Genomic DNA, 7,079 nt, shown 5'->3' with positions numbered 1-7,079 from the left:
GTAGCAAAAGGCTACAATTATGAAAGATTATCGTTATAAATGAATGTGTAAAAGGTAATTCCATACAACTTTAACGTATATAAATGATTTGTTATGCAGTTCCTATGAAAATTACTCCGCATAACATCTGAGTCGCGAATGACAACCTAAAATGTGCTACGAACTCCCGGTAAAATCATTACCAAAATATTGCGGGAATTATGAAATATAAAAATGAACTGCACAAACTATGTGCATTAAACAACGTAATAACTTCTATTACGAAAGTAAATTAAGGTAAAATGCTTTGGCACAACAAGCATAATTGAATTCATGTTGAAATTAAAAGAAAAATTATTATACCACAATCATTAACTTAAATGCACACTTTAGAATGATCAATGTACATAAGGTCAAAATGATGACATATAGGCTGTACAAGAAATACATAAACCTATTGCTAAAAGTATCTCAGAAACAAACATCATCATAAAAAGATGCCTTTCTGACCTACTTACTCTGGTAACACGAAATGATGAGGTCCTCTAAATTTGCGATTGTTTTGGACAAGTCAATACTGGTCTTTGTTGTGAGTTTCCAATAACCCTGGAAGTTCATGCTTTGGAGAACTTGAAAAAAAATATATTACAGTTATGGTGTGCTTGTTCATGTAAGAATTTATCATATTTCAATATAAAACTCAAAATTTCATGTTTGGCTATTTGAAACTTTCTTAATTTCTTCAAATAATTGATCTAGTCATCTGTGTGGTATTTTGCCATTATTTCACACCATTTCAAACTTCTAAGTTTTCTTAAATATATTTCAATCTGCCTGTTGCTGACGACAGATTGTTGTATAAAAATGTTATGATGAACCTTAACATGATTATGTACATATAATAAGACCAATTTTCATTTTATTTTTTATTTTTTCATGTTTCTTTGGTTATAGGTGTCAAACCAATAATCAACCCCCCCCCCCCCCCCCCCCCCCCACACCCCCTTTTTTTCTCTCTATGTTAAATTAGAGTCAACTTTAGGACTTTGTGGCTCTTTCATTTTAAGTTCAAAGCAATATCTGTGTGTGACTGGTGCCAAAACAAGAGTGGACACAGATGACTGTGGATAGTATTAGGCATTATGATAGTATTGCATAACACTGTGAGTCAACTCACTAAGGATATCCCCATTATGGCACATTTACTACCAAACATTCAAGCTTGATACAGCTCTAAATTTGGATTGTGACTAAATATTTAACACAGAATAGGTTTCTGACACAGTATGCATGTGTAACTACTACTACTAATGACTTTTAATAAAAAGAATACACAAACTTTTACATATTGTTATATTAAACTTAGAGAACAGTTAAAATGAATAAAGATTAGAGTTATCTTCCTTTGCATATTTTAGGTAAGTGTGTGGAAACAAAAAAAAAGTAACTTCATATATATAAAGTAAGTTAATTATCGCCCTTTAAATATTTCTGATAAAGAATATCTTCCTTAATGCACATTCTCGGGTCATGTACTGGAATTCTGTAAAGTTTCATTATTAATGCTACAGTCATTTAGGAGGAGTTGTGCTTACAAGACCTAATGCTACATATTGTGGAATTTAAACTAAGTAATTTCAATTATTACCTTTGAAAAAATCAGACCAGAAATATCCTCCTTCATGCACATCTACAGGTTGTGAACAACAATTACGTAAAGTTTCATCAATATTAATTAATCTGTTTAGGAGTAGTTGGGCTTACAGGACTTGCAGCCATTTATTGCTAAATTTAACTAAGTCAATTCAATTATCTCCCTTGAAATAATTCTGACCAGAAATATTTTCCTTCATGCACATGTGTACTACAACTGTGAAAAGTTTCATCAATATTGGTCCATCCATTAGGGAGGAGTAGCGCTTACGAAACATAAGATGGACAGACAGACGGACGGACAGACAGGGTGATTCCTATATACCCCCCAAAACTTTGTTTTTGGGGTAATAAAGTTTACCTTTAATGACATATAAGAGCGTACTGGTTCCCTGAACAATGGACGTACTGGTCCGAGACCACAATTGTCGTCCCTTGATTTTCGTTCTTCACGAATATAGTCCCTATTGTTAACAGTGGGTTACTTGCCATTAATTATTATACCACTTCCAAATTTATTTCTCCATGTTTAATGCCTCAAATTGTAAGTAGGGGGGTGAAATTACACTGTAAAAAAAATTGGGTCCAGAATTTTAAAGGAAAGTAGTGATTTTAGTCCAGGTGAAAAAGGTTGAAAAATAGCACTTCGGAAGCTGTCAGAATGAAATAAAACAACTGTTACTAGATGTATTTCATTTAAGAAGTCATTCAACATTTTGTTCTTTGAAGAAACAAGAGGCAACAACAAATATGATACATTGTAGCAAGGCTTGAATGCGAGTCTTTGCAGGTTAAAATCTCTGAGAGTGGGAGATTCGGAAAGAGTTTCATATGGCACACCCACCCCAAAATGTATAATTCTGGATTAGAAAACTTTCTAAAATGTTTTTTTTAAGGAGCTGTATAAAAATATGGGGGCATGTCTTCTTTTTTTTTTGAGGGGGTAAACAAATTTTAAAACTGTCTTGCTTTTCATACACTCCATTTCCATCTGACACCCCCGTGAAGGTGTCAAACAGATTTAACATTCTATTCTAATTATTACATACATCAACTATATCTATTAGATTATTACACAATTATATATAAACCATACTGTGGGATTCAATCCTACAATCTTTGGATCTTATGAACATATTAACAACTTCTCGACCAATCAAATTGCTGAAATTTACCTTCTTCATAGTACATGTACATAGTTTCTCTGTGCAATAACTAACTATGAATGGATGACTTCATTGTATTATAATCAATGTTATATTTGTTGAACAGTTAATTCCGCAGAGCTCTCAGTAATAGAATTTGAATCCTTTAGGATTAATTTTTGTTTTTAGTTTGAGTTGCTTTCATCAAGATACACAAACAAATGTGTACTGAAATTTTACTTTTTACAATTTCATGAATTTTGTAGCATACAAATTTTATAAAAGAATTTCCTTGTTTTATTAAAATCATTATTTTGAATACCAATTTTGAATATCCTAATTAGAGATAATCAAAGCGCTGTAAGCACTGTAGGCAGTTAACCAAAAACCAAGGCAAACATAATTAAGATTTAAAAGAACAAGCATTAAACATTCATATATAATTGTACATTTATGTTCATTTGATGAATTAATCATTAAGGCAAGTAATTCATATTTTATCAAGGTTTTCAATAGCAACGCACATAACCACGAATGGTCATGAGTCTTTCATGAGTCAGCAGTGGTACAAATTTGCAATGATAGCAGTTCTTCTAGTTGATCGTAATTGTTCGTATTAGTTGACTGTTAGTAGTTCAAGATGACTTTAGTACGAGCTTGTAAAAGTATGAATGGACTTGCTTCCCTGGAAAGAAAACTGAGTTTGTGTTGTACAGTACAAAAGTTATGAGACACAAATCAGACAAATGTTTACTACTACAGGGATCAAGGGCGAGGTCTGACTGACCTGTCCATAGTAAATATAAATGACTCCCACCTTCACCCCAAGTCCATGATGTCAAAGTTTGGAATAAAATGAGGGTGTTAGGGTCTAGCAAAGTGATATGCACATGTGTCGCATATGACATTGACCTTGTGTCATTCAATCTTTTTTTGAAATGACAAACAGGAATGAATATGGTTAGGTATCTCAATCTTTTACAAGTTCTCAAAACACACACAAGAGGGTGTGGGGTGACCCTATGGACTACCCCTATTTTTCATTTGATGAGCACTCACTCTCTGACAGACGTTTGAAGCTTGGACTTCAATATGCTGTCAAACTAAAAGCCCATTCAGATAATCCTGCCTACAGCTGATTTTTCAACTGTCTATACTGATGGATCAAAAGATGGTGATAGAGTTGCATCTGCTGCTGTCTTCAGGGACAGAGCTGCAACCCTCCGTTTGCCATCTGATGCATCCATCTTTACTGCTGAAGCAGAAGCAATAATTTTGGCTTTGAAATTTATTGCTTCTTCAGATAAATCCAAATTTATTATATGTTCGGATTCACTTTCATGCTTACAAGCTATACGAAATACTAAAATTAAAAACCCAACAATCCTGAAAATTTTATATGTAATGAGGAATTTAAAAATTCTTCTGAAAGAAATAATATTTCTATGGGTTCCGAATCATGTTGGAATCCTTGGAAACACAGCTGTAGACCTTGAGGCAAAGAATGCCCTGGGTGATCCTCTATCTAACTGTGATATACCATATACTGATTTTAAATCGAATATTAGAGAATATGTTTTTAATATATTGAAAAATAAATGGAGTAAAAAAGATGATAATAAATTGCATGAAATTAAACCTAATTTAGGCAAACCTTTTAATAATATTATGTGCAGAAAAGATCAGAGTGTTATTACTAGATGTCGTATTGGTCATACTAGAATAACACACGAGTATCTTTTAAAAAATGAAGATGAACCACAATGTGTTCCTTGCAACTTCAAGTATACTATTAAACATGTTTTAATTAATTGTATTGACTTTACTGATATTCGTAAGAAGCATTTCAATGTCAATAATATGTATGATTTATTTAATAATGTACCGTTTACAAATATTGTTGCTTTTTTAAAAGAAATTGGAATTTATTATAGAATATAAAAATGTTATTATATTTAAATCGATTTTAATTTTTATCACGTTATTTTAATGTTGATTTTTATTTGTATATACTCAATTTGCTTTAGTCAAGAATTTAAGTATATTGAAGGACTTTTTGTCTTATTTTAAAAATATGCTTTAAATTGTAAAAATATTCGAATTAGCTCTCGCCGCGATATAGCCTTTTTGTGCTAATGCGGCGTAAAGCAACCAACAATCAATCAATATTTTTCATTTGAATTTTTATATTGTCCCATATGTGAATATATATGGTTTATGGGTGGGGATCTCGGCCGTTATCAAGTTTTCAAACAGGAGGGGGTTGGGGAACCAAGTGACTTCCCCTTTATTTCATTCGATTTGTTATATTGTCCAATACATGAATATATATGGTTGAGGGGTAGGGATCTCATCTGTTTCTAAGTTATCAAATCAAACAGGAGTGGGTAGGGTGACCATAAGGACTCTCCCTATATTTCATTGGATTAGTTCTCATACATTAATATATATGGTTTATTTTAAAGGTGGGGATCTTGACTGTTTCCAATTTCTCAATCAGGTGACTGCAGGGACACCCCCTATATTTCATTTAATTTAGAGTTGGGGATCCCAACTTTTTCAAAGTTCTTCAACAGGGTGACAACAGGGACTTCCCCTATATTTCATTTGATTTGTTATAAAGTCTTATACATGAGTATATATGGTTACGGGGTGATGATCTCGAATGTTTCCAAGTTCTCAAACAGGAGGGTGTACAATGACCATAGGGACCCCCTTATAATTCATTTGATTTGTAATATTGTCCCATACATAAATATATATATTGTTTAAGATTGTGGATCTTGACCATTATAAATTCTCAAACAGATAGGGGTAGAGTGGCCCCATGAACTCCACCTATATTTCATGATTTGTTATATTGTCCCGTACATGAATATATATGGTTTAGGGGTGGGGATCTTGACCGTTACCAAGTTTTGGTCATTTTTTACTCTTGTGGATAGTTCTCATTGGCAATCATACCACATCTTTTTTTTTATATAAGAAACTTCCAGCTGTTTTAACTGACCTATCAAAATTGAGAAGAAAAAAATACCCCTTGAAATTGCAGTAATATGATCACTGATAATAAAAAAATTATACTGTTACCAGGAAAATATATATATTGTTAGATAAACTGTTCCCAGCTGTCACAATGTATTGGATTTTCACATTGAAATTGGTGTACAAATTATTTTCTGCTTTTTCTTTCTTTTACATATGTCTTTGGGTTTTCAATTCTAGTGTTTATATTTATTTACCATGCATAGATGTATTTTGTAACCTGTCTGGATTGTTTTAGAAGCCAAATCCGGGATTACCCTTCTCCGCTTCCGGAATCGGATCCGATATGTAATCTCGCGGCAGCCATTTTGGTTTCAATGTTGTTTTTGACAGATAGTGAGATACGATTTTACTCGGAATTACACATTATTTATCGGCGATTTTATGTATAAAGCTAGCGGTTGAACAAATTGAACATCGCTGTCATGAATAGTAATGATGAAAATAAGTTTGAGATCGTTTATTAGGAAACTTTGGTAAAGATGTTGCAAAGTTATTTTTTTTATATTCTTTCAAGGTCTGTCGGACATAACGTGCGTAGCTAGTAACCAAGTAGAAAGTCCGACTGCAAAAGTGGAAGGTCGCAGACCTCGGACCACCTTTAATTTGAACCCATGCGTCCAAATTGAAAAGATACGAAAATTTCGTCTTCCTTTAAATTCAAAATTGCCGCCAACAGCGTGATCAGTTGAACTTATATACGTAGTTGACTACGTATTGACGACAAACAATATTCCTACGACTTTTGCAATTGGAGAAATCTTAACTACTTGTCTTTAGAAATTTTCGGCGATTAGATATCTCATACATTTGTTCTTTGACATCTTAGCCAAGGGGATAATAAACTACATAAGGATTCCTAATGTGCTCTACTTCCTATGTGCAACTTCGAAACTTTTGGGAAAATCGACGATCATTTAAGGTTTTTCTGGTCATATTTTTTGTAATCCAGATGAAAAGTATAAAAAAACTGTCCAATAAGTTACAAATAATATAGTAGCCAGCTAGATAATAACAATGGCACGTATTTCAGCATTTATTGGGTAGCACACAAATCCAGGGTGCTCGCATAAGGCAACTTAACTGCCTAAAATTGACTGCTTGATTTTTTAGAGTAATCCTTTCACTATAAATTGAGAAAATACACGTTGATAATAGAATTAGATGTATGTTACATAAACTTTGTTAATGCATATTATTATTTTCATTTCACATGTGTAGTACAAACAAGCTATTTTATGTATCACTCATTTCTTT

Source organism: Mytilus edulis, chromosome 11 (assembly GCF_963676685.1).
Source record: "Mytilus edulis chromosome 11, xbMytEdul2.2, whole genome shotgun sequence".
NCBI classification, from domain to species: domain Eukaryota; kingdom Metazoa; phylum Mollusca; class Bivalvia; order Mytilida; family Mytilidae; genus Mytilus; species Mytilus edulis.
The sequence above is the reverse complement of the archived record's forward strand: the minus strand, read 5'-3'. Positions refer to the sequence as shown.